The sequence below is a fragment of the Pleurodeles waltl genome, chromosome 2_2 (assembly GCF_031143425.1).
Source record: "Pleurodeles waltl isolate 20211129_DDA chromosome 2_2, aPleWal1.hap1.20221129, whole genome shotgun sequence".
NCBI lineage: Eukaryota > Metazoa > Chordata > Amphibia > Caudata > Salamandridae > Pleurodeles > Pleurodeles waltl.
Window position 1 is genome coordinate 1,163,426,960 of NC_090439.1, and position 27,002 is coordinate 1,163,453,961.

Genomic DNA, 27,002 nt, shown 5'->3' on the forward strand with positions numbered 1-27,002 from the left:
AGGGCTTAAGTGATAAACATAGAAATGGGACACAGCTAGATATTGCGCCTTATCCTGCTTAAAGATGGCCGTCGCACAGGCCTTCAGGCATGAGACTCTACCATTGGAATCTTCTCCGGCGCCATCTTGGAACGGGACAAGCCACCCTGACAGAGAAGAAGGCTGAGCCCTGCATATAAACCCAGCGCGGCCTCTGTACCTCTGCTGCTTGCTCAGAGCTCCCCTTCCACATCCAGCAGCAGCAGCACCGCCTCCCTCGGGCCCCAATGTCCCCTGCACTTAAGGGGCTGTTGCTGGCGCCTGTTGCACCCCTCCCTGCACATGGACAGTGGCGGGCGCACTTTTATGGGGACAGGAGCAGATGCACCAGAGAGACCCGAAGAACCCAGCAGGGAGCAATACATAATTTCAATGTACACATTTGGGGTTCAAATACATTGTATTTTAAATGTCGATATTGTCGTCTGAATGGCATATTTAATATGAGGATGCATTTTGTTAATGAACTTTGTTTTGGTAACTTTTTATTAGGTTTTTAACCAGCAAAGTGCATAAAAAAGTATGGGAACTCTGATACAAAATGGGACGAAGTCAGTGAGCGTGGGGGTGAGATCATAGGCGTGGCAAAAAAGAGTGATATTCTGTAATTCATTTGTTGGTCTTCACCTTCAGGTAACTGCAAATAAAATAGCACATACTTTAAATTAAACATTAATGCATGGTAAACTAACCAGTGATAGATGCACTGTTTTATGTTGAAAAAGCCTCAAAGGTTTAACAGATTAACCAAAATGTGCACATTTACATTTCTTTCAGGCACGCTGGCAAAGAGGCTTCTTTCTTGTACAGCTATATGTCCCTCCCTGGGCTTCATAGCACAGGAGACTCTCCCCATCCTCTTCAGCCGAGGCATCGGAAATGCCGAATTAACCGTCCCAATACGGTGGTCTTTTAACATAAAGTAGAACTGCTTTTGTCACATAAAAAATACATGGGCAGGTCGTGCCCATCTAAACCCACCCACTTCGACCTCTGGTTTTATGTGCCAATCTGAAGCTGTTGGGGCGGGAGTGTCCTCTGCTTGTTAAACAGGTATACACCCCAACCCAAAGTACCCAAGTGCAGTGCTTTCCAGTGCTGGGGCACCAGCACTTATCTTTGAGGGCCAGCACTTATTGTTCTGCCTCAGGCATTAACTGCGAGCAATATACACACATGGGAAAGATGGAAGAAAAGAAAAATGTAAAAGCGTCACAAAGGGAGAAAGCAGAAAGCTGTAAGAGTTAGCTGAAGGGGCAGGGAGTGCCTGTAAATGGGTTAAAGAGGCCAGAGATGGCTTCAGGATTACACCGTCTCAGTGTTCTGTGCTCGCACATTTAAATGCAGCAGCCGAGGAGTTCAGAAGAGAGAGAGCTGTGGGCACCGGCACATTTTTATTTACAAATTAAGCGCTGCCCGAGTGTAGATGAAACTGGTAGTCCTGGCTTTTATTTTGTTCTTGGCATCACCCTAACCTAGCCTGTGTGAGGAAGCCTAGGTTTGTCCCAGACAATGCGAGATCCCTGACCTCTGCTGTGACCTGGAGGGATGCGCTAAGCATGACCTCACAGTTCGCACTGTACACTGTATTTAAAATCTATAATGAGACCAGACCTTTTTCCTGTCTCAATGTAAGAAGTTTTCAGATTGCTTATGAGTGGATGCTCCATTTGCCACCTCAAAGCCTTAAAGTGAGTGGTCACGATAGGCGGTGACCCTCATGCCGCCAACCCACCACCGCCTCTTCTGCCCACCAACAACTTCAAATAAGGGAACTTCCACTCCCAGGCAGAGTCACTGAGCTGGTTACACACAAAACATCTGCAGTGTTTCCATTGACCAATGAGTTTTCATAAAGTTAACGTCAAATAATGCATTTACTATCAATTTCTTTAACTTGTATGATTTATCATCTTTCATTTTGGTGTGTGGTTATTTCGTATGTATTAATCTTAAAACGAACAAAATAGTTCTAGAATACTGTATCCATGTTTCTGTTTGTTGTGAGACTTAGGGCCTCATTTGGATTCTGGCGGAAGGGAAAACCGTCTGGACTGAATTCCGATCCTATTATATCCCATGGAGATCATAATATGGCGGATGAGATATAAATCACGTTTGTGACTGAGTTTTCCCTCAGCCGACATCTAAATCAGGCCCTGAGGTTGTACTGGCTGCTGAAGCAGTCAGAACTAAGGTCCATTTATGCCTTATAACCTCTGCAGTTTCAAATTGTACCAGATATTTAAGCCTGGCGGCAGAGCAGGGCAGCTGAGCAGTATATTTCAAGTGATGCTGCAAGCTTGGCTTTTACAGCTGCAAGTAACTGGAAATTGCCACACACCATTCGATTCATTCTCAGTGTGGAACACAAAATATTTCCCACCACGCCCCTGGCATTTCTGTGCCAGCCTAAAAATATGAATTAAGAAAATCATGCCTTTGAATAGTGTAAACTAACAGGACTTGCAGCCTAGCAGGGTTAAGCACATGCTGCAGAGATCAGATGAACACTGCATGGTCTGCAGACTGACAAAGTGCATGACTCACCTGACTGCTGCCAGTCAACAAGCGCCTTGGAGTGTGCCTTCCAGTCTGAGCACTTTGTCAGCTTGCTTTATCTTGAGCCGGAACATGTCTTGGGCCTGAAGTTCTTTGGCTGAGCTGGGCAGAAGAGCGGGGTTGGGCAAGGGTGCTGCAGGCTGTGTCTGAGCTGGTAGCAGTTCTCATCTCCTCACTCAGGAGTGTCTCACTCTGGCTGGTTAGAGGCAATGGGGCTTTTCATATTGTGTGCGCTTCACCTAGAGCCTCTCGCTTCAGCAAGAGACAAGAGGAAATACCCCTCCCCTACCCATACCCCCACTTGCCGTATTCAATATAGTGAATGAAACAGCAAATTATCTGGACCATAAAATTCAGGTTCAATTGTGCAGGCCAGGAGAGACTGTAGAGAGTAATTACAGGGCTGTCCCTGGCACCAGTAAACAATATCCTGCAGCACTGCCCGCTCTGACCACCTGCCAACACCAGTCGGTGGTGTACTCACTTCTCTGCCTTTTGGCTAAGATCAAGTTTAGCATGGGTTCTTATCAGTTTGAAACTACTGTTTCAGTAAATATGTTTTTTTTTTCTGGATCTATAAGTTTGACTTAGAAGCAGCTGAAATTTGTATAGTGTTTGAACTTTTTTTGTGCAAATTACCCAGACAAGGTCCACTCCTTATTAAAGAACGTGAGGAACCAGCCTGCTGCTGTTACCAGTCTGCTCACTAGGGGCACAAGATAGAAAACCTGAGGACTGCCTAGTCAGACATTAGTGCACAAGATAATGTTGCACTCCCTTTTTCTTCTCTTTCCTGGTATTTGGGTGGGGTAATGGTGGAGGATTAAAGCCCTCCTAACACCCTTCACAGCCCATCAGCACTCAGACCTCTGTAGGGGAGGGGGTCCATGCTTAGGTGGCAACACTTATATCCCTCACCTTAGCTCTTGGGAGCTCTTGGGACTGACTGCATAGTGCTTATTGCACTGGGAACAATAGCTGTCTGCTGGGAGACCATCCAAGTACCAAGACGGTAAACCTCCAGATAACACCGGTATCTAAGGGGTAACCCCAGTGAAAACCAGTAAACCAGGCAAAAATACCATATGCAATGGAGGAACATATGGACACTGGTGCCCTAGTGAACATCAAGTAAGGCACCCCCCAAATGGACACCAAGACACCCACCCCAGGGGGAAGGGCAGCTAAGTGAAAATTAAGAGAAACCCTCCAAAACAGAGCACGAGCGCTGAGTAGGCTGGTGACAAGAAGGCACCAGGGGCAAAGGAGGAGGCCAGCACTGCCAAACCTGGGGGCAAGGGGAAGGGCAAAGAAGGGACCAACCAGTGGGTACTCCCTTACCCATAGGTCTGCTCAAGTAATGAGATGGGAGGTAAAGAAGACGAATAAGCCCAGCTAGACAGAGACATGTTCTGAAATAAGGTAACTGCATAATACAATACAAAATTATTAATAAAGTGCGCAGCTGCTTCCGGAGAAGCATCCAGACGCTAGCAACAAGTAGACGGCAAGACATGATTACAGGTTGGAGTTAAAAAGAAACGCCTTCAAGTTTTTCCTAAAAGTAGCTTCGGAATGGGCCAAACGAAGACCTAGTGGGAGAGAATTTCAAAGCTTAGATGTGAGATATATAAAGGACCTCCCACTTCCCCGAGCTTTGCAAGACAGAGGACTGTAAAGTAGCATTAAACTATCAGAGCTCAAGGATCTAGTGTGAGAATAGGCCTTGAGTCTCTTCCTTAGGTAGAGGGGACCTTTGTATTCAAAAGCTCTCTAGGCTAAGATAAGGGCCTTAAATTGAATCTGTTTAATAACGGGAAGACAATGAAGTTGTTGTAGATACAATGACACTGACAGGCGCGCAGGAATTTTCAAGATTGAACGCTCTGCAGCATTTTTAATAATCTGAAGGTGCTGGTTTAGATACCCCGGCAGGCCCCCAAATAAGGGCTGTTTGCAAAGTTTTATTTCAAGGTCACCAAAGAATGAACTATGATTTACGAGTTTCCTCTGGTACCAGATCCATCATCCACCTTAAGAATTTAAGTACTACAAAGCAACTAGCAGCTATAGCTTTGATATAGATTTGACTCAAATTTTATACCCATTCTTCTTACAGGCACAGAAGAAAAATGAGGAGTCCCCAACTCCTAAGGCTGCATGAATAAGGGCAATATTTAATTCCAAAAACAGAATCTCAGTTTTATCAGAGTTAAGTTTAAGACAATAACTATTCATACATTCAACAACAGATTTAAGACATAATTAAAAAGAACTGAGAGCTTCCATGTCATTCTCCTGAAAAGACAGAAGGAGTTGGGTATCATCCACATATACGAGATCACCCGCAAACCCCAAGATTCAACAAAACACAAAGGGCTCCAGATAGACATTAAAGAGGGTAGGGCACCGAGAAGGGCCCAGCCGAAATCTGCATTCAAGGGGTTTGGAAGAAGAAGTAAAAGGAGGCAGAAAAATAGACTGCATACTATCTCCCAATTATTTTTTAAACTAGGCCAAGGACTGACCTTGGATTCCTATTTTTGGCTTTTGACACAATATCTCATGCTTTTCTTTTGGGCAGGCCCAAAAGAGAATCATGAGATACTGTGTCAAAAGCCAAAACAGAGGTCAAGTAAACCCCCCATCGCCGAGGAATTCTGATCAAGATTGTCCCTAATGCATTCTGTAACCTCAGGCATTCCATACTAAATCCTAACCTGAAGCCAGATTGTTAATCATGTAACAAATTATTAGATTCTAGAAAATGGGAAAGTTGTCTGGTAACTAACTTCTCTAGCATTTTTGCCTCTTCAAGCAGAAGTGGAATGGGTTTGTAGTTTCTCAGGCAGGAAAGAGGTAACTTTCTAAAGTACCTTTTTTATTCCAAATTCTACTTTTACCATTAAAGTGGATTGGAAACAACTACTAAAACGATTTCTAGAATTATATTATATTACTAGCTGCTTGCACACCGATATTAGCATCAATAAATGTAATAATGTAACCCAGTGTTTTCCTATGGAACAGCCAATCTTGCCACAATGAAAATAGTTTTTGGGGCTTTTCAATGTAATGACATGTAGCATTACAGGTTTCCATATCCTACATTTAACTTCTATGGACTCTGACTTATAGGTAATAAGTCAAACATAGGGGTGACTTACTAATATTTAAAAGGAAGGTTTAGTCCTTTTAAAAGCAGGTATTTTGACAGGTTGGCGGACTTTTTAGTTGACAACTAAAGGCATCTTTGGTCCCTCCTTCACACTACGGGATTCCATCTCCCAGTGCTCTTTGCTCCAGGACGTGCGCTTGCAGCATATCTCTGAAAGGGTCGTGGCCAACCTCGCCTGCGCTCATAGCGCTCTTTGCAGTCCCACAGTGCGAGACGCACCCAGGCCAAGGGTGGGGCCATCCTGCGCCGGTCAACGACCAACAGAGGCCAGGCCTCTCCCTCTTGGATTTGAGCCACGGCATTGCCTACTTGTGTGGATGTTCTTGTGGAACTCATGGGTAACAAAGACCACAGCAATCACCATGGCGGGTGACTCCACTGCCACCACTGACTCTTGTCTGGTTTGTGCAGCAGGTTTTCTTACAAAAGAGACAGAATTGCCTGAAAGACATCTTTCTATGGATGAGGCTAGGGTCGACTCACCAGCACTTGCGTCTCACGACGCTCAGCATCAGAGCATTGTTTTGAGTGCCCTGGGGCAGTTCCCCTCGTCGCCTGCTACTATTGAGGAATTGTGCATGGTATTGAGTGATAACCCTAGTTCCACCTTCAGTGAACCACCAGACAAAAACAAAAAAGGAGGTGCTCTATTGACTAAGGGGGTTAAGGTGCGTAGAGACAAGGTGGGACGGCTTGTTCTGACTCGGATCGGGGTATGGTAGATGAAATCTGTACCGGGGTGGAAACTATGATGCGATTACATCTAAAACCATTATTGGATCGCCTTGATGGCTTAGAGTCAAAATGTCAAAATTTTTTACTCATCATAATGAAACCTCAAGTTTTGCCATCAAATTGTATTTCCTCTGCAGCTAGTGTAAACATTTCCTGTGTTAAGAAGAGAGGAAGCAATCAGCTGCCGCCCACCACTCCCCTTGACTCCACTGGGGGGGGCTGGCTGCCCCACCGGTCTCGAATAGCAGGAACATATCACCAGTTCAACTGCAAACTTACAAAGCCTCTACTTCCATTACTAAACATCCCCCCGAAGGTGAGCATAGGTATCCCCTGGTTGAGGGAGGTGGTAGGGGGGCTACAGGAGAACTATAATGGCAAACGCCTGTGTAAAACAACTCACTCACAAAGGTCTAGAAGTGGGGGAAGGATTGCTCGGGTTCTAACTCTACTGCCAGCATCTTGCCTTTATGTGGTGGTGCAGGCAAACATACCCAGGTTTACTCAGACTGAGTCAACTGTCCAGCTGATATCAAAAGTTTCTCACTGGGCAAAGAAGTCCCTGGGTTCTGCCTATCTGCGTTTACTCCACATTCTGATGGCAAGAAGGGCTGACTGGGTGGGCACCTCGCAGAAATCTTTAACTGGAGACTGTATAGTCGTCAACTGTAGAAATCCAGCCATCGCTCAAAATATCCTTAGATGACTTGAACACCTACCCCTGGGTCTTGCCCAGACAGTGGTTCTCCCCTTAGGTTACTTTTAGAAACCTTGTGACCCAGGTGACGTACAGTTTAATTTGATATTAGAATCCCGGGCTGGCCATTTTGCGGTAAACCAATTAGAGTGTGCCCCAGGGATAATGTCCAGCAATAATGTTTCCCCCTTGGAGGGACTGGAGGGCTGTGATTGTCTGGTTGACCTGGTGCACTTCTTTTGCTTGCTGTGCGAGTTTTCAACCAACTGGGATATGCTAGTTATGAATTATTACAATAATTGCTTTCAAAAGTCAGCTTCACTGGCGGCGGCAGCACTTGAGGGAGTGATTATTGATATCAGAAATGCCCACCAGAAGCCTATGGAGCTGCTTTGGGTAGGTGATTTTAATGCCCACTTTTGACCAATGATCACTATATCTGTATGTAGCTTAAAAGATAATAATGGGGAACCTTTAACTATTTTTTTTACATAACGCCCATGGTAGCACCCTCAATTCACTCTTGGCAAAGTTTAACCTCCTGATGCTGAATGAGGTCAACGAGTCTAGGGGGTTGTTGGAGGGGGGGGGGTAACTTTTATGGGCACACACTGCACTTCTACAATAGATTATGTGCTATATACAGAGCTTCTAGGCACTAGGGCAGCTGATTTCAGGGTTACATTTACTACTTTCAGTGACCACGCCCAGGTGTGTTAGAAAATATTGATGGAGGGTGGAGTTTTGGCACGCCCAAAGGTGGGATTTAGGCCTATTTTAGCCAGAAGTAATGGGTTCATGGTTAAATGGGAGAAGGTGGATAAGTCTAACCTGTTGTATACGGTGCTTTAAAATATAAAGGTTGACATTTCCACGTGTTTGGATGAGGGAGCTGATACTTCTCAAACTATGGCTGCCCATTCAGCTTTTACAGAGTTTGTAAAACAAACCTTGACCCGGGACGTGGGCACAGCTAAACTCTGTTCCTTGGGCTGGTTTGATTCAGCTAGCACTAAAACCCTCTCTAATCTACATGCAGTCCTACGTAGTGAACCCAGAGATGGGGCCCGTATTAGGGAGGCACGGGCGATTTATAAAAAAGGCTGTGGGTTAAGGATTAAGGAGATTAGGGAGAGTGCGTGGAAGGCTCTTCGAATCGCTAGCCCTAATGACTGGGCAACCTTCTGAGGGTGATTAATGGTATTTATTTTAGGGAAGGTGTAGACTCTGCTACAGATACACACATTCAGGCCTCCTCTTCGGTGAAACACTTTTCCACTATATATTCCACTCCATCAGGAATTATAGATGATGTGAACGCTTTTGTGTTGTAAGTCGAACCTGCATCCTTTCCCAACTAGAGAAGGTTCCGAGAGCCCTGAGAGAAAGTGACACAAGGTATGGCTCCTGGCCCGATGGGGTTCCGGTGGACCTCTACATCGCTTGCCCGGATCTTTGGGGACAGTGAAAAGCGCGGACTTTGCAGACAGTGAAAAGCGCGACGGGTGCAACTGCACCCGTCGCATGGCCGCAACACCGCCGGCTCCATTTGGAGCCGGCTCCTATGTTGCGTCTGTGATCCGCGCTGGGCCGGCGGCCGGAAATCAGGTTTACGCCCGCCGGCCCAGCAGGGATCTCCAAATGGCCGCGGCCGCATGGCGGTCAGATCTTGGCGGGCAGCAGATGCCGCCCTCCAAGGTCGTAATGACCCCCAAAGTGTTTTAAATCAAAGGTAGGTGTGTTCGAATGGGCCTGAGGAGAGATTAGGAGAAGAATAATTAGTGGGAACTTGAGTAAAAGTTCTGTTGATAAAAGAATTGGAACTCCTGATGGAAGTTCACCATACACAATTACAAGTGTGTTTGCACCCAAAATTATCAGATCTGTGAACACAAGACCTGATACAGTTAGTGCTAAACATCACAGCAGAGGTACAATTATTTATAGTTCCAGAGGGACTGCCATGTGTTGTGTTGCTGAAACCTTGACCCGTGACATAGCCTCCGGCGTTGCCTCCTGTTCCACTGTTTGTTTCACCAAGCACGAGAGACCCACAGCTGGGTCAGCAACAGATGCCAAATCGATGGCTACACCAGAAGAAGTGGTGGAGGACGTTGCTGGTTGGCCAGCACGCAGGTCAGCAGCAGCACAGCATTGTGGACGGAGAAGGCGGGAGTCAGATACGCAGACATTCGGGCCACTTTAAAACTTTTTATGGAAATACCAAAATGTTCTGTGATTGATTTGTGCGATGACCCCCTTCAGGGTGCCCACACCATGGACATGATCCGGAGACGCATACTTGCATGTTGTGGCCTCGATCTGGGTCCTGACTTGCTTGGTGACTTTGGATACCATCAAACCCCTGGGCTTCCACACTGCAGAAGCAGAGGCCCGGTGCAGTAGAATGCAGCCGTGCCGCTGAGGATACGTAGTATCAGGGAGCATCAACTAAAGGTAAGATGAAGGCCCTTCCTAAAGGGGCCCGAAGCAAGACCTTAACTGGGCAGGGGAGACCATGTCAAGTAAAAAAGCATTATAGAGCCTGATGGTAGTGAGAGAGGTAAGGCCACTTGCAGCCATGTTCTATCCATACAATTATCTTTTCCACTCTGAAGCAGGACAAATAGTAAACATTTTAAGGAGCTCAAACATGGAGAATAAGAAGATGGTACCAGGAGCCTTGAATGTAAACCAAATTTTGAGGAGAGGCAAAAGCTTTGTAAGCAGACAACCCAAGAATCAGACACTCCAGACCAGTTTTTTATAGTCAGATTAATCTCCTGGTTATTTGCCAGATAGTGATGGTGTTTCAGCTACAGACTCAGGGCATGATTTAAAACTTGGCGGACGAGTTACTCCGTCACAACGGTGACGGATATCCTGCCTGCCGAAATATAAATCCCACTGGATATAATGGGATTTATATTTCGGCAGACGAGAAATCAGTCACCGTTGTGACAGAGAAACTTGTCTGTCAAGTTCTAAATCAGGCCCTCACACTATGAGTGTGTTCCTGAGTAAACACTTAAAAGATAAGATAAAGCTCACAACTTTATAGTTTCATTTAAATCTCAAGAGGCAGGAGGAACCCACTTAATTGGTAATAAATAACATTATTAATAATCACCAATGATGTTGATAACATGCTGGAACCATGGTGGTTCAGTAATGTAGTGAGGTTTGGGTAGTGAGTGGATTTTGTGGGGGGCAGTTTGCTTTTGATCTGTCCATTGGGATGTGATAAGGTGGAGCCTTTACAGCACTGACCGCTGCTTACAGGTGATTTTCCTGAGGGACGGGGTTGTGACGCTGGAGGAAGAGGGGTGATGGGGTGGCAAGGTGTTGGGGGAGGGTGTCTGGGGAAAGAGGGGAGCCAAAAAGGAAAATAAAAGTGAAACAATGATAAAAATATGACATGGAGCACCAAAAGAAAAATCTTTTATGCCCCCAGACACAGTACTAAGATTAATGGCTGACCTGTGAATTTTAATAAGGAACATTAAAGTGCTAAATCAGAGACAATGCTACTCACAGAACAATAACACTTTTTGTAAGTGAATATAATTTGTATCCAGGACACACGCATGAGTTATAAACAAAAAGGGCTATTAGAACAGATAGGCTCTCAAATATTAGTATGCACCATTTATCATGTTTCCCTTCATAGGGTTGCTTTATTGGCCCATTTAGGTATGTGGCAAATCATGCAGAAGGCTGAAGACACTAATTGAAGGTGGGTGAACACTCAATTTCAGCAGAGTGTAACAAAGTTCACACTGTTCAATCTATGGTTATAATATAGATGACCCTGGTGTTCTCACCTTCTTACAAACAAACTAGCAGGTTGCCATAATCCTTTATTTGCATGGATGTAGATTGCTCATGAGACAAAAGAAGACCAGAAATGCTGTTTTTTGACTCATGAGCCAAGATAGAGCATCAATTTTAAAGTTAGTAGAGATACCCTCTTTTAGACTGCAAGGATACATGCTTCTCATCCACTCCTAATAAGTATTCTCATACTGACACATTCTTAGTGGAAAGTACAATAATCCCAATCATTGGCCTTTGTGGTTAATAATTTTAAAAAGCCATGCTCCACATGGTCATTTACTCAGTGTGAGGAAAGATGTGTATTATATGGTGTGTTTGTGCCACCTTACAGTGTAATACACTCGCAATTTCGTCTTGTGTCCAGTCAGCCATGTTTTTAAAACCTTAGCTGAACCCTGGGTAGCTGTTGCCTCGAGCAGTCAGGCTTAAACAAAGGAACAAGTACAAAACATTTAGAAGTACCAAAACAACGAAATAGGAAAGTCACAGAAAAGAAATAGGACACCAATTTACAAAAATATATCCCATTTTTTTTATTTTCAGACACAAAAATGAACAAAATGCGCCGGAGGGTTCCGGAGATATAAATAATTAAGCAAATACTAACTCACAGGTTTTCAGGTGAAATGCAAATAAGCACTGGCGAATGCCGCAGTTAGCAGAAACATCAGAAACTTTGAAAAATGTTTGCAAAGTTGTGTTCGGGTACTCCTGCCCACATTTGGCAAACAACTCCGGTAGGGAGCAAGTCAAAGGAGCCAGTGAGGAATTGTAGAACAGCAGCCTTTTCATCAAAGCAGTCTCCAGTCCATTTCAAGGCTCTATGGATGAACCGCCATAGACATCAAAGAAGTGGTCCTGATGTAAGACATACAGGATGCTGAAGATGCTGTGTGGTAGACGAGTGGAAGCGAGGTGTCCTGGAGCTACTCCTAAGTCATGGTCTTTGTGGATCAACTTTGGCCACAGGGGTCGATGTCCCTTGAAGTCCTGCCAGAGTCCAGCAAAAGTCCAGCTGCCACTGGACTACTGGTCTCTGGCCACAACGAAACCAGTGATTCCCTTTGGTCATCCCTTTGGACTAGTGTCCTTCTTGGATTACCAATCTGCAGTCCAAAGACTTTTCCTTCGCAGACTGACTGAACCACCTCTAGATGAGGGTAGGGCCTGTGATCTCTCATTTTTGGTTAAGTGGAATTTTATAGAGTGTATTATTCCCAGTATTTGAATAATCAGTTCCCAATGGTACAATTTGGATAGTACAAATGATTCCTCAGATAAATGAAGTTGAAAAAGCTGACATTTTATTTCTTATTTAAGGTTGAAAACTTGAAAATACCAATTACAATAGCTACTGATATGCTCCCAATATGATGATGAACTTGGAGATTCTTACTGAGGTTTGATTCATTTGTTTAATTATGTGCCTCTTTTAAGTCAAGCTGTTTGTAGCTCCATTCTCTGCAGTCTATGATGCACATGCTTTCAGCCTTGAAAAAGCCTCAGGTTTGCATGCCAAACAGGGGACGAAACGTGTTGGCTTTATTATATTTCATTAATTTGCAGTGACTATATAATGGAACATTAAGCCTTACCATATGATGTATTGGGAACTGTTTCACTTTATGAAGCAATAATACAAGACAGATTAAAAAGTAAAAAAGAAAAAAGGAAATAAAATGTCAGCTTTTCAACTTCATTTCTCTGAGGAATCATTTGTATTATCCACATTTGTACCATTGTGAACTGGTTGTATAAATATTGGGAATAATACACTCTATAAAATATCACTCCTCTACACTGCCTTTCTCTGTCACCAAAGTTCTCAATTATATTCCATCTAAATGCTGTCACCATTCAGGCCTGGAAAGGTTGGAATAAAAGCCAAAACTCAAACACAAACAGGTTTTTGCAATACCTATGTTGCCAGATAAGCAATAAACGCGCTTGTACACACACATGGCTCGTCGGTTTTGTTATTCTGAGATTTCTCGGATCTACGGAACAACGTCATTGTTGGTATTTTCAAAGGGTCGCTCCCTTGCCGTAAACTTTCTGTGGATATATATATATATATATATATATATATATATATATATTTATAAAACTACTGGCGATTGCCAGGAGGTTTTTATAGTTAGGACCATTTCACATTGAAAAAGCATTTTTTACTTTGCCAAAGAATCTTGCTGTGCATGAGAAGTTTCGAGGTGATCCGTCAAGCGGGGGCTGAGAAAAAGGGAGGGTAAAAAAAAAAGTGCATTTCCCATGTTAATTCCATAGAAGCTTTGAACACAGCTACAGCCCGTAGCACTGGACTGAATTACACCAAATTTGGCAGAAAGGTAGCTTTCGGTACACCGATGACACTTTAAAAAACATTTGGTAGAAATCCATTCAGCAGTTTTTGAAATATTAAAAGAAAAACAAATACAGAAATCCAGAGGCACGGAGGCTTCGTGAATCCTCCCGATCGTGTGCAGAGATCTGATTGGGACTCGATTTCAGCTGAGTCCCAGAAAAAAAGATGAAAAAAAAGAAAAGTGGACAGGGTAGGGACACCCTGGCCCCCTAGCTCTGGTGCTAAGGTCCCAGAGGGATGCCCCAGGGCAAAAAAGCACTTTGTTTAAAAAAAAAAAAAAAAAAAAAGCGCAGTCTCCCGCACTTGTTTTAGTAAAGCTACCAGTTGGGCCAAGTCCCGGGGGCATATTGAAAATAAAGGAGTGGGGGCTCGGGGCTCTCCTCATGAGCTTATTTATACCCTGGGGACTGGCACCCTTCCCAGGCTTGAATGAAATAGTGTTGGCGTGCGTCCCCTTCCCCCGTGGACCACCATCTCCCTAGGGCAAAATTGTTAATTAGAGTGGGAGGGGGGAGGAGGCCTGTGCAAACCCACCACCCTGGTCCCCGGAGCCGTGATCCCCCCCTAGAGTTTGTGAGTCTCCATTTAAATAGCTAAGAGTATGCCAATGTGCAAATCACCTGGAACTGAGCCCGCTTGGCCCCACTCCATCGGCCTTAGTAGTATGCATGTATTTCCCCCTTTTGCCAGGAGGATGCACAGATTGCCAAAGGGTTCCCCCCAGTGCATTTCCAGCCGATTTTGATGGCGCGTTCTTGATGCCGAGGAATCTGAGAGCATCTCCACAAAAAAAAGCACTTACTTCATATAGATAAGAGGAAGAAACCTGGTTTGGTGGAGATGTACGTCTTTGTAGTCTCCTTGGGCTCTCTATAGGAGGATTCATCTTATCACAGAATTCTAGAGAAACAGGCAACAGGAACAAACATGTTGCCAAAATGCACACAAGGTCACTCGTGACATTTCCTTGGCTCCATTTCACAGCTGTAGTGTAGAATATATACTGGACAGTTACTCAAGGAGGTAGAAAGAACTCCACTTTGGTAGATATTTCATGCAAAGCTGTGGATTCTTGTTGGATAAAATGGCAGGTGAGGTTCCTTTGTGACAGTCACTCACACAGCTACTGACACACCCACACAGACACTCACAGACATGCTCAGGCACTCATGCATCCACTCACAGATCCACTCAGAGATTTATGCCCCCACTCACAGGCACACTCAAAGCCTCACACACCCACTCAACCCACTTAGACACTCATGCACCCACTCACAGACCCGCTCAGATATTCAGGCACCCACTCACAGATCCACTCAGACTCTCACACATACACTCACAGACCCACAAAGACACTCACACACCCACTCAGAATCTCACACCCATTGTCACACCCAGACATCCTCTTACACCTACTCTCGCACCCAGACACTCTCACACCCACTCTCAATCAATCAATCAATCAATCAAGCATTTGTAAAGCGCGCTACTCACCCGCTAGGGTCTCAAGGTACTGACAGGGGGGATGAGGGGGTGGGTCAGGAATTGCTACTGCTCGAACAGCCAGGTCTTGAGACATTTCCTGAAGGTCAGGAGGTCCTCGTCAGTCATAAGTGGACGGGGAGGGAGTTCCAGGTCTTGGCGGTGAGGTGGAAGAAGGATCTGCTGCCGGCTGTGGTTCGGTGGATGCAAGGGACGGTGGCGAGGGTGAGGTTGGCGGAGCGAAGTTGGCGGTTAGGAGTGTGGAAGGTGAGTCACTTGTTGAGGTAGGCAGGCCCAGCATTCTGGAGACCTTTGTGGGTGTGAATGAGGAGTTTGAAGGTGATCCTCTTGTTGACGGGGAGCCAGTGTAGGTCTTTGAGGTGGGTTGAGATGTTGTTGCGGCGTGGGATGTTGAGGACGAGGCATGCAGAGGCGTTCTGTATACGCTGCAGTTTTTTCTGGATCTTGACTGTGGTTCCAGCGTAGAGTGTTGCCGTAGTCCAGTTTGCAGCTGACGAGGGTGTGGGTGACCATCCTTCTGGTTTCGGTGGGGATCCATCTGAAGATCTTGCGGAGCATGCGGAGGGTGTTGAAGCAGGAAGATGAGACGGCGTTGACTTGCTGGGTCATGGTGAGCAATGAGTCTAAGATGAAGCCAAGGTTGCGTGCGTGGTTGGTGGGCGTCGGTGCAGTTCCTAGGGTGGCCGGCCACCAGGAGTCGTCCCATGTGGAGCGGTTGGAGCAGAGGATGAGGATCTCTGTCTTCTCTGAGTTCAGCTTAAGGCGGCCCCTCTCCATCCAGTTGGCGATGGCATGTAGTCCGTGATGGAGGTTGGATTTGGCGGTGGCGGGGTCCTTGGTGAGTGAGAGGATCAGCTGAGTGTCGTCGGCGTAGGAGATGATGTTGAGGTTGTGGGATCGGACGATGTTGGAGAGCGGTGCCATGTAGATGTTAAAAAGGGTTGGGCTGAGAGAGGACCCTTGGGGAAGGGCGCAGATGGTCTTGGTGGCTTCAGAAAAGAAGGGAGGGAGGCGGACTCTCAGGGTTCTGCTGGAGAGGAAGGATGTGATCCACTACAGATCCTTGTGGCAGATCCCTGCGTCATGGAGGCAATTGTAGAGGGTGACAGACGGTGTCGAAGGCAGCCGAGAGGTCCAGGAGGATGAGGGCAGCGGTTTTGCCTTTGTCAAGCATGGTCCTGATGTCGTCGGTAGCAAAGATGAGGGCGGTCTCGGTGCTGAGATTCCTACGGAATCCGGATTGGGAGGTGTCCAGTGTGGTGTTGTCCTCCAGGAAGTGGGTCAGTTGGCCGTTGACGATCTTCTCAATAACTTTTGCCAGGAAGGGAAGGAGGGAGATGGGATGGTAGATCTTGAGATCTACGGGTCTGCTTTGGGTTTCTTTAGCAGGGCGTTAACTTCGGCGTGCTTCCAACTCACTGGGAAGGTGGCAGTCTCGAAGGAGCTGTTGACGATCATACAGAGTTGGGAGCCGATGATGGGGCTAGCTTTGTTGAAGACATGGTGGGGGCTGGGGTCGAGGGTGATCCGGAGTGGATGGTGCTCATGGTTTTGATGGTGTCCTTGTCGTTGTTGTGGGTCCAGGAGAGCAGAAGGTTAGTGGGGCTGGGTGCGTTGGGGTTAGAGGTGGCCTCAGTGGTTGTGGGGGAGTCGAGGAGTTGAAGCGGTCGTGGATGTCTGTGATCTTGCAGTGGAAAAAGGCGGTGAGAGAGTCGCAGAGGTCTTGCGAAGGAGGGGGGTCGATGGAGCAGGACCTGGGGTTGGGGAGTTCCTTGACAATGCTGAAGAGCTCTTTGCTGTTGTGCGCGTTGTTGTCAATGTGATCCTTGTAGAAGGATCTCTTGTTGGTCCGGATGAGCTGGTGGTGCTTGCGGATGGTTGTCTTGAGGGCGGTGTGGTTGCTCTCTGATTGTTCGTGGCGCCACTTCTTCTCGATTTTTCGGCACTCCCGCTTGGAGGCTTGAAGGTCAGCAGTGAACCAGATGGCCTTAGTGCTGGTATGGTTGTTGGAGGGTTTCCTGAGCGGAGCGAGGATGTTGGCGCAGTCATCTATCCATTGTCTGAGGTTGAGGGCGGCTGTATTGGGGTCGGTGGTGCTGGGTGGCGGGGCCCGGGCAAGGGTGGAGATCAGCTGGTCTTTGGTGATCTTGTTCCAGCTGAGGCGGGGGATCTGTTGTGGATGGTGGTGAGTGGCGGGTGTCTGGGCGGTGAAGTGGACGCATCAGTGGTCGGTCCAGTGGAGTTCAGTGGTATGGCAGAAGGTGATGTGGCTGCTGGTGGAGAAGACGGGGTCGAGCGTGTGGCACGCGGAGTGGGTGGGCATCGTGACAAGTTGTTTTCGACCGAGGTTGGCGAGGTTGTCGAACAGGGCAGTGGAGTTGCTGTCGTTGGCGTTCTCAAGGTGAAAATGCGAGGGGGCGGGCCGCAGGGAAGCAGCGGCTGGAAGGGATTGGCTCAGAAGAGCTGAAAAACATGTGGAAAGCGAGCACAAGGAGAAAAGGCTACCAAGAGAAAAAGAGGCAAAAAAATGAAGAAAGGCACAGAAAAAGGCACACAAGAAAGACAGATACTAGACAAACACACAATACTTACGACAAACCACTAGACACCAGGGATGAGGCACAGGCGGGTGTCAGCGGGTGGTGGAGGGCCTCGAACTCGCAGCAGCAGTGAGGGCGGTTTAGAGGGCACGGGTGCAGTCTGGAGGAGCTGCCCGGCGTGCTGAGCGAGCTCTGACCTTAAAAACAGGTCAGGGGTCACTCTGTGCACGGCGCAGCGGGTGCCATTAAGAAGGGGAGGTGGGAGGGAGGAGCAGCTGGGAGGCGGGAGCGATGGGCGCGTGGTGGCACAAGGGGGCAGGGCTGCAGGGACGCAGTGGCTGGAAGGGATTGGCTCAGAAGAGCTGAAAAACGGGTGGAAAGCGAGCACAAGGAGAAAAGGCTACCAAGAGAAAAAGAGGCTAAAAAATGAAGAAAGGCACACAAGAAAGACAGATACTAGACATACACATAATACTTACGACAAACCACTAGACACCAGGGATGAGGCGCAGGCGGGTGCCTGCGGATGGTGGAGGGCCTCGAACTTGCAGCAGCAGCAAGGGTGGGGTAGAGGGCATGGGCGCAGTCTGGTGGAGCTGCATGGTGTGTGGAGCAAGCTCTGTCCTTAAAAACAGGTCATGGGTCACTCTGTGCACCGCGCAGCGTGCGCCATTTAGTAGGGGAGGTGGGAGAGAGGAGCAGCTGGGAGGCGGGAGCGGTGGGCGAATGGGGGCGCAAGGGACGGCGGGACCGCAGGGACAGGAAGGGCACACAAGAAAGACAGATACTAGACAAACACGCAATACTTACGACAAACCACTAGACACCAGGGATTAGGCGCAAGCAGGTGCCTGCAGGTGGTGGAGGGCCTCGAACTCGCAGCAGCAGCGAGGGTGGGGTAGAGGGCACGGGCGCAGTCTGGTAAAGCTGCGTGGCGTGTGGAGCGAGCTCTGACCTTAAAAACAGGTAGGGGGTCACTCTCACATACACATACACCCTGTTATGCCCACTCTCACACCTAAAGAGACAGGCCTTGTGGCCAACTCCTGCGGCGTATGGCTAAAATCTGTGCGCAGCGTGGGGTTGGGTGGTTATAGGGCGTTGGCCGCAGGACCTGGCCACCGGCCAGGCCACGAGGCCAACCCCCACTGCAAACAGCCTTTGGTGGAGGTTAGACTAACTTACAGTAATGAAAATTACTTTACGTTAAAAAAAAATCATAGAAATTCACTGAAAAAAAAAACCAAAGGTAACAGGGCCATTATAGTTAGAAAATAGAATTAAAAAGAAACATAAAAATTCACTTACCCCAGATAGTATATAGTACAGCACTCATGGCAACATTTATAACGTCAATCAAAATATTCAATGAAACAATCAAAGTCATATTATTGAAGAAAAATCTTTGGGTGGCGGGGGCTCGAGTTATAGTTACCTTAGGGCGCGAGGTATAGTTACTTGAAATAACTAACTATAACTGCTGAATTTCTAAGGTTTTGTGCAACTAATTCAGAACCTAACTATAACATCCCTGTAACCTTTGTTTTTTTCAGTGAATTTCTATGTTTTTTTTAGCATGCACAGACGTGAGTATAAGCAGCGCCACGCATGGCATTTAGATGTGTGCGGCGGGGTTTAGACACATAGCCTGGATGGCCTGGCGGCCAACCCTCCTGCATGCACCCACACCTAAGCTGCACACAGTCTTTGGCCGTGTACAGCATGAGTTTGGATACAGTGGGTGTTTTTTTTTTTTTTCAATTTTTCTCTGGATTTGCGAATCCTCAAGTGGATTCGCGGATCCACGAATCGGATGAAAAAACATAAATAATTGGGCTATTTTTGCCCCTTACGGACACCTCTATGTGTCCTATAGTGTCAGGATACTTGTATCCTGACCCTTTTTGTGTTTTCTCTCTCTTCTTTTCCCAGCCCGAGCCGATACCACAAACAAAATGGCAGCCGCAATTTTTCTGTCAGGTTGCGGCCAGCCAATCAAATTCTTCTTCTGGTGCGAGGTGAATCCGCGTTCCTATATATCTATATTTTTTGGCCTAAAATTACTCCAAAACTCCTGAATGGATTTACACCAAAGCACAAAAGCATGATCTGCACAACAGAATCTACCATTGTTCCAAATTTGGTGTAATCCCGTTCAGTGGTTCGGGCTGCAGGCGTGTCTAAAGGTCCTATGGAAAAATGAATGGGAAAAATGTGTTTTGGGACCTCCTCTTTCTATCGGCCCTCGGTTGACAGATCACCCGGAAAATTACATTTCAAGACAGAAGCTGAACTTAGCAAAGTATACGTTTTGAAAATGTCATGAAGATTCATCAAACAGCGCTAAAGTTATAAGCAAAACAAAAAACACTATTTTTTGACTTATGCATTTTGCAATGGTGATTTAACTTCTGTCTGAATTTAAGCATTGTATAATCAGAGTGACATGGTATGTCCATTAGAATGACAGAGCTGGTAACTTTTCTTCGACTCACGTTTTGTCTACCTCTTTCCTCTAGGTTCACCAACTGTGCCAACCACAAACAGTCTCTCGGTCGAACAAACACGAAGAACAACCATGTGTAAAATAACAATAATAAAAAAACCTAAGCCCCGCTCTCAACTTCTGAAGGGTTGAAAGTTTGGGCTATACAGCAGTGACTCAGCCTCTCTTTTTGTACGCTATCCCATACTTTTATGTCCTGGGAAAAATATTTAGCAGAGTTTGGACATTCTTATAACTTCAGAAAGTTCAGACTCATGAGTACCCTGACAATCCCTATCACAGCTTTCCTTCTCTTGATTTTGAGATAGACTTCAGGGTGTGAACGCGGATTACTAAAATGACCCAAGTGCAGCGTCATCCACCATACAGAATTTCCCCTTGTCACACTTCCCTCCTGCTACTGCAGGATAGGTCACTCGTCTGGGAAGCCACAGCCCTTCAGGACTGTGACGCGCACTGGCTTGACCGTTCGGCGACATCCACCAATCTTCGTACAAAGTATCTTAACCCATGTCCATCTCATCTCGGGAATCTTCTTCTTGCACCGCCACTGTTCCATCCATGCTCCTTTCAGGGACTGTGGTACTCTTACGCGTCTGGGCTGCGCGTTTCCTATCTCATGGCTGTCCTTTTGTTCCTTGATCCCCATCTATGCCCTCCCTGTGATCCCATGATAGCCTATGGAGATCGTAATACGGCGGACGGGCTATCCGTCAGGTTTGTGATGGAGTAACCCATCTGCCAAACTCTAAACTAGGCCCATAAACTTTTTTGTCTTTCCATGTTCATGACCTCTCCTCTTCTTTCTCTGCTCCTTTTCCTCTTAGTCCGTCCTCTTTTTTCCCTATTTTCTTCCTGTCTTTGTTCTTTCTGGGTTTTTGTTAGGTATGTTGTCTGTGGAACTAGTGGCTAGTTATAGTTAGGGCGATGCCTTCGTAGGAAATGGGATTTTTGGTGTGCTGTTAACTACCTCACCGCCTGCCCTGGCTCATCAGCTTGGTGCCCCCGCTACCTGAAGGCATTGCCTTGGTTATTGACATACCTGACATGCCTATTTCTGGCATTCAATTTTTTTGTTTATTTTTGTTTCCGCAGGGGTAAGTTTAATCAAAAACCTCCTGCTTCACCAACCCTCCTTAGAAATTAGTACAGATCTTTTTGACAATTGAACCACTTGTACTGGGCTTGTAAATGTAGTTTCTCCCTTTCTGAGTTTAGTGTTTTATTTTTTTATAAGGACCCAGTCACCCACACTAGAGTAGAGCTCTATGACATGATATTTTTCATTTACTTTTCACTGTGGTGCAATCACTGTTGGTAGTGGCATCTACAGAATCGTGCGCACAGTGAGCGTAGTGGATTCCAATTTAAACTCTAAGATCCAATCCGGACACACCCTCGTCCTCAAGCCTCTGCCGTGCAGCACCTTTAACAGAGAACCACCAGTGGTACTATATGGTGTCACAGGATAAGGCCAAACGTTTTGTCTCAAAAAAGATATAACACCTTCTCCAGTTGCAAGAACAGTCTGGATCCCCTCTTTGAGAAACATGTCCATCCTCTCAACTAGGCCATTCCAGGTGGGAGAGTACAGAGGAACTTGTAAGTGTGTGATGTGATATGATGTGATGCGAGTTAAGAAAACCTTTAATTTGCATAGAGGTAAAATGAGATGAATGAGGCAATGAGGATTAATCCGGCCCTTGATCATCCAAGTACCTTCACCCTATCCTCTCCCTTCTGCCCTCCATGGTCTGTTGCCATGCGCCTGCCACCTCATACGTGCCCTCCATGGTTGGTTGTGCTGCCACTGCCCTTCCTGCCTGGCTTATGTGATCAACTTACTGCCCTGGCCTCTGAACCCCCACCCGCCATTGTCTGGGCGCATGCCCGTCTCCTCCTGCTTTCTATAGTCCATTGTGCTGCCACTGCCCCTTCCACCTGCCCTGCTTAGTCAGATTGCTGTCACCACCCACTCACCCTGCCCTCCATTTTCTGTGTGAGTGCCCATACTCACACCATCTTGCCCTCCATGCTCTGTATTTCTCCCACTACCCCTCTACCTGCCCGGCGTGGTCAGCTTGCTGCTCTATCACCTCCAATCTGCCCTTGATTGTGCGAGTCTGGGCACCAACCCCGTCCCTTCTGCCCTCCACGGCTGGTTGTGCTGCCAATGTCCCTCCGTCCTGCCCTCCATGGTCTGTTGAACTATCATAGCCTCTTTTGCCAGTCCTGCATGGTTGGCTTGATGCCCTGCAACCCTACCCTACATGATTCATTGCCCTGCCACTGCCCCTACCCACCTGCCCTCATGGTCTGCTGTGATGCCACTGCCCCTCTGTCTGCTTTGCATGGTCTGCTTGCTGCCTCTTTGCCCACTCCCCTCTGTTGTCCGAGTCCATGCCCGTACCCTCCACACAGTGCTCCACTGACCATCGAGATGGCTGTTATTCTCCATTTATGACAAATCTGTGGCATAATGAGAAGAGACAGAGACAAGCAGGTAATATTGTCTGCAGAATGAGGCAAATGAGGAGCCCACGACCAGCTGGAGGCCTTCCTCGTGGATGTCCACAGTCAATTGCTGCGGCGGCCGACAAGAATTCCATGAAGAGAAGTGTGCTGGAGTGTGGAAGGTAGATCAGTACATAACACGCAACAACAAAAGAGCAAGGAATAAACCACTGCGCATTGGTACATCACCTTTCCCCTTCCAACAAAATAGACAAAAGGTATGGGAAAAGCAAAATTAACATACATTGAAATCCTTAAAGCGGCTAGGTATGGACACATTATATGAACTCCTAACATGAGTGTTCTGGTGGGAGTGTTACCGACAGGGTGATCGAGATACATCAGAGCCAGCACTCAAGCTGGTGAATGTGGCATGGAACAAGAACATTGGCCGGTCACTTGAACCTACACAGTATAGTACTAGAACTTGATCAAAAGGTATCCCGTAGACTGAAGCTACCAAGAGCCATCAAGAGCACTGCTTCATTAATAACATCACTGACATGCATCTTTCTAACATTCAATTTCTTTTTGCTTGCACAGGAGTAAATTAGCCAAAAACCTCCTGCTCCATCAAGGCTTCCTAAAAATGAGTACAGACCTTTTTGACAATTTCACCACTTGTACTGACCTTGTAAATTTAGTTTCTCCTTTTCTGACTTTACTGTTTTTTATTTTTTTTTAATAAGGACCCAGTGTCCCACACTACAGTAGAGCTCTTGGACATGATGTTTTTCATTAGTTTTTCACTGTGGCACAGTCACTCTGTTGGTGGTGGCATCTATCGCATCGTGTTTAGAGAGTAGGCATGGTGCATTCACTTTTTAACTCTAAGATCCAATCCGGACACACCCTCGTCCTAAAGCCTCTGCCGTGCAGCACCTTTAACAGAGAACCACCAGTGGTGATGTATGGTGTCACAAGATAAGGCCAAACTTTTTTGTCTCAAAAAACGATTCAATATATTCTCCAGTTGGAAGAGCAGTATGGATCCCCTCCTTGACAAACACGTTCATCCTCTCAACTAAGCCATTCCCGGTGGGAGAGTATTGAGAAACGTGTAAGTGTGTAATGTGATGTGATTTAAGGAAACTTTTTATTTGCATGGATGTAAAAAGAGAAGTTCTTTCGGTGCACCTTCAATTATAAAAATCCTTTGTAGCAATGTAACAAAAATGAAATGTAATAACAGCATGAATGTTGGGTACCAGTCTGAATTCAAAGTACACCTATTTGGATATGTAATCTACTAACACCAGCATAGGTTAAGAAGACGTAACAGTGTTTTGTGATCGATGTAGAGATGAAAGTGTGTACCTCACAGGAAAGTTTTACATTTCTCTACAGCCAACAGCATGTAAGTGTTTCCTGTACAATAGAGCTGTAGGTAGATTCAGATTGTTTGAGGAAGCGTAGAGCAAAAGCGATGGTACATGCTTTGCTGTCTACAAATTGGGACAGAATAACTCCTTGCTCAATCTGATGGGCACCAACAAACATTTGTTACCATCCATGAAAGGTGTCAGGGCAAAAGCCTTATCAACATGGTCTGACCAAACTTTTCCCCCTTTCTAAATAGGTTGCAAAGAGGCTGTACAATAAAAGCATAGCCTTGCCCAAATTGTAAATAACATTCACTGAGACCCAAAAAGGAGCAAACAGTGTTCTTGTCCCTGGGTGCATCTGTGCCCTGAATAGCTTTGACTAAGGAACGTTTAGGTTGTATACCTTTTTCACTGATAGTGCGACCTTGATAGTCGACTTCTTGTGCTAGAAAATTGACATTTGTCACATTGTAAAGTGATACAGTATTGCTTGAAAACAGTAAGAACTCTGGCAACAGCTGTATTAAATCTGTGTACGTTGTTTGCAAAAATCAGTGCATCATTCTGAAAGGCCTGTGCTTCAGTTATATTCATTAAAATAGTGGCCATCACTTTATAAGAAAAACACTAGTAGCTGATGCAAAGCCAAAAGGTAATCTACAGCACTTCTAAGCACCAAATGGTGTGATGATTGCGGTTCATTATTGAAATTCTGGAGCTAAAGGAATATAGTGGCAGGCAGACCTCAGGTCAGAAAGGGTGAAGGATTTGGCTTATCCTAAGTTGTCTAAGAGCACATATGCTTTGGCAATGGGTGAGAATCAATGAGAATATTTTTGTTAAATGTCCGAAGATCTCCACAGGGGCGAACCTTGTCTGATTTCTTGTACACAATAACAACTGGGATGACCCGTCCGGCTGAGTTGATTGGTTGGATGATACCATCGGCAACCTGATAATTAAGCAATTGTTTGAGTTCTTTCCCAACACTCAACAGAACAGGTCTAACCGTATGTACCACAGGAATGGCATTTCTCTTTACTCTTATATTGTGCACACCTTTGTTGATAACCACGACTTTTGCATTAAATGTGTCAGGAAATCTGTGAAATATGTGTGTAAGAGAATCAGACCCTGACTGGTGGGTCAGCACCAATTACAAGCATGAGGCAGAACTTGGTGGGATCCTGCCAGCCAATTGTGAGTCAACCCTTCCTCGCTACATACATTTTAGAGGTGATAATGCAACCAAGACATGTTGGGCTGTCTGTAAAATAGCTATGCTTATCAGTGTCCACCTCCCCGTACACCAGGCAGTGAACATCAGGAGCTGTAAGGGAGTGATCTGCTCCCCTCTCTGTTGAAAGAAAAAAGAATCAGAAATGATGGTAATGGGAGCACCTGACTCAGCTAGCATGATTAGCGTGAGCTTAAAAGCAAAGGGTGACCTCACAAAGGATTTCCTGACATCAGTAACAACACCTAAGGTGAGCACTGAACCACCAAACAAATCAACAGAACAATTCTCTAAAGTAGAATCCTAACTATTAACCTTCAAAAATGCTTTGGAACTTCTGCAGATGTTGTGAAAGTGACCTTTTTTTGCACTTAACACAGAATTTGCCTTGAGTTCAGCAATGAGTATTAGCACCAGTGTGATTCCTAGACCCAATCAATCGATCAATCAAACAGTATTTATAGAGCACGGCTAATCACTCACAATGGTGTCAAGGTACTGAGAACATAGCTGCTAAGGGGTCAGTTGAACAGCCAGGTCTTGAGTCCTTCCCTGAATTCCAGAAGAGAGAATAAAGTTCCTAGGTGAAGGAGGATTTCGCCTCATGGTAGGAGAAGGAGCATCCTTCATTGTTGCTTCGGCAGACGTGGGGGGGGGGGTGTAAAGGAGAGGGAAGCGGAGCTCAGGTGTCTGGAGGGTTGTTGTAAGTTAAGGCGGTGGTTGATGTATGTTGGTCCTTGATTGTGAAGGGCCTTGTGGGTGTGGATGAGCACCTTAAATTGACATCTCTTCTGAATGGGGAACCAGAGGAGCTTCTTGATGTGGAGGTGGTGTGGGTCCATTTGGGGAGGTCGAGTCCGGCCACTGAATTCTGTATGGCCTGTAGTCTCTTCTGGAGGTAGGTCATGAGTCCTACGTAGAGAGCGTTGCCTTAGTCCAGCCAGCTGGTGACTAGGGCTTGAATGACAGTGTTGACTGGGAGCCATTTCAAGATCTTATGCAGTGTGCGAAGAGTGAGGAAGCAGGCAGAAGAGACTGCGTTGATCTGGTTTTTCATGGTAAGCTTGCTGTCCAGGATGATCCCAAGATTGCGAGCATGGTCTGTCGGGGTGGGTGCTGATCCTAGTTCAGTAGGCAGCCAGGAGTCGTTCCACAGGGAGGTGTTGTTACCAAAGATCAGCAATTTCGTTTTGTCTGTTTTGAGGTACAGGCAGTTGTTATTCATCCAGTCAGCGATGCCAGTCATGCACCTGCAGAAGTTGGCTTTCATGGTGGAGGGGCCTTCTAATACTGAGAGCATGAGCTGGGTGTCATTTGTGTAGGATATGATATTCATATCCTGATTCTGATGATGTTGGCCAAGGGGGATATGTAGATGGTGAACAGTGTAGGGCTGAGGGTGAGCCTTGAGGGAGGTCGCAGATGATGTTCTTAGGTTCCAAGGGGAAAGGTGGTAGGCAGATTCTCTGGGTTCTTTCCGTGAGGAAGAAAGCGATTCATTTCAGGGTGTCTCCTTGGATTCTGATGTGATCAAGCTTCTTAATAAGGGTGTCGTGGGATTTGGTGTTGAATGCTGCTGAGAGGTTGAGGAGAATCAGGGCCTGAGAGATGGGATAGTTGTTCTTGAGTTCACTGGGGTTGGCAGAAGGTTTCTTGAGAAGGGGTTTGACTTCTACATGTTGCCATACTTCGGGGAAGGTGGCAGTGCTTATGAATGAGTTGAAGATGGTGATGAGCTTGCTGCTGATCATCTTGCTCTTAAGGTAAAAAATGTGGTGGGGACAGTGGTCAGTGGGTGCTCTTGAATGGACAGAGTTCATGATGGCTATGGTGTTTTGTGTGATGAGCTGGTCCCAGGCAGTGAGCAGGTGGTCGGAGATGGCATCGGAGATTGCATCCGTGAGAGTGAGGAAGCTGAGGGTGTAAGTGGGTTGGTTTGAAGTTTTTGTAGATAGTGGAGATCTTGT

The 27,002-nt window shown here is 46.3% G+C and overlaps 1 protein-coding gene, 1 long non-coding RNA gene and 1 pseudogene across 1 annotated transcript; 2 read left to right on the top strand and 1 right to left on the bottom strand.

Moving 5' to 3' along the window:
- LOC138283009 (zinc finger protein 484-like) overlaps window positions 1-27,002 on the bottom strand; it is a 146,700-nt gene that overhangs the window by 41,701 nt on the left and 77,997 nt on the right.
- Window positions 3-20,115, top strand: LOC138283015 (uncharacterized). Its single transcript, XR_011201032.1, has 3 exons — window positions 3-413; window positions 6,652-6,830; window positions 19,973-20,115. It is a non-coding gene; the product is annotated as an uncharacterized lncRNA (long non-coding RNA).
- On the top strand, window positions 3,081-3,245 carry LOC138283141 (U2 spliceosomal RNA; annotated as a pseudogene).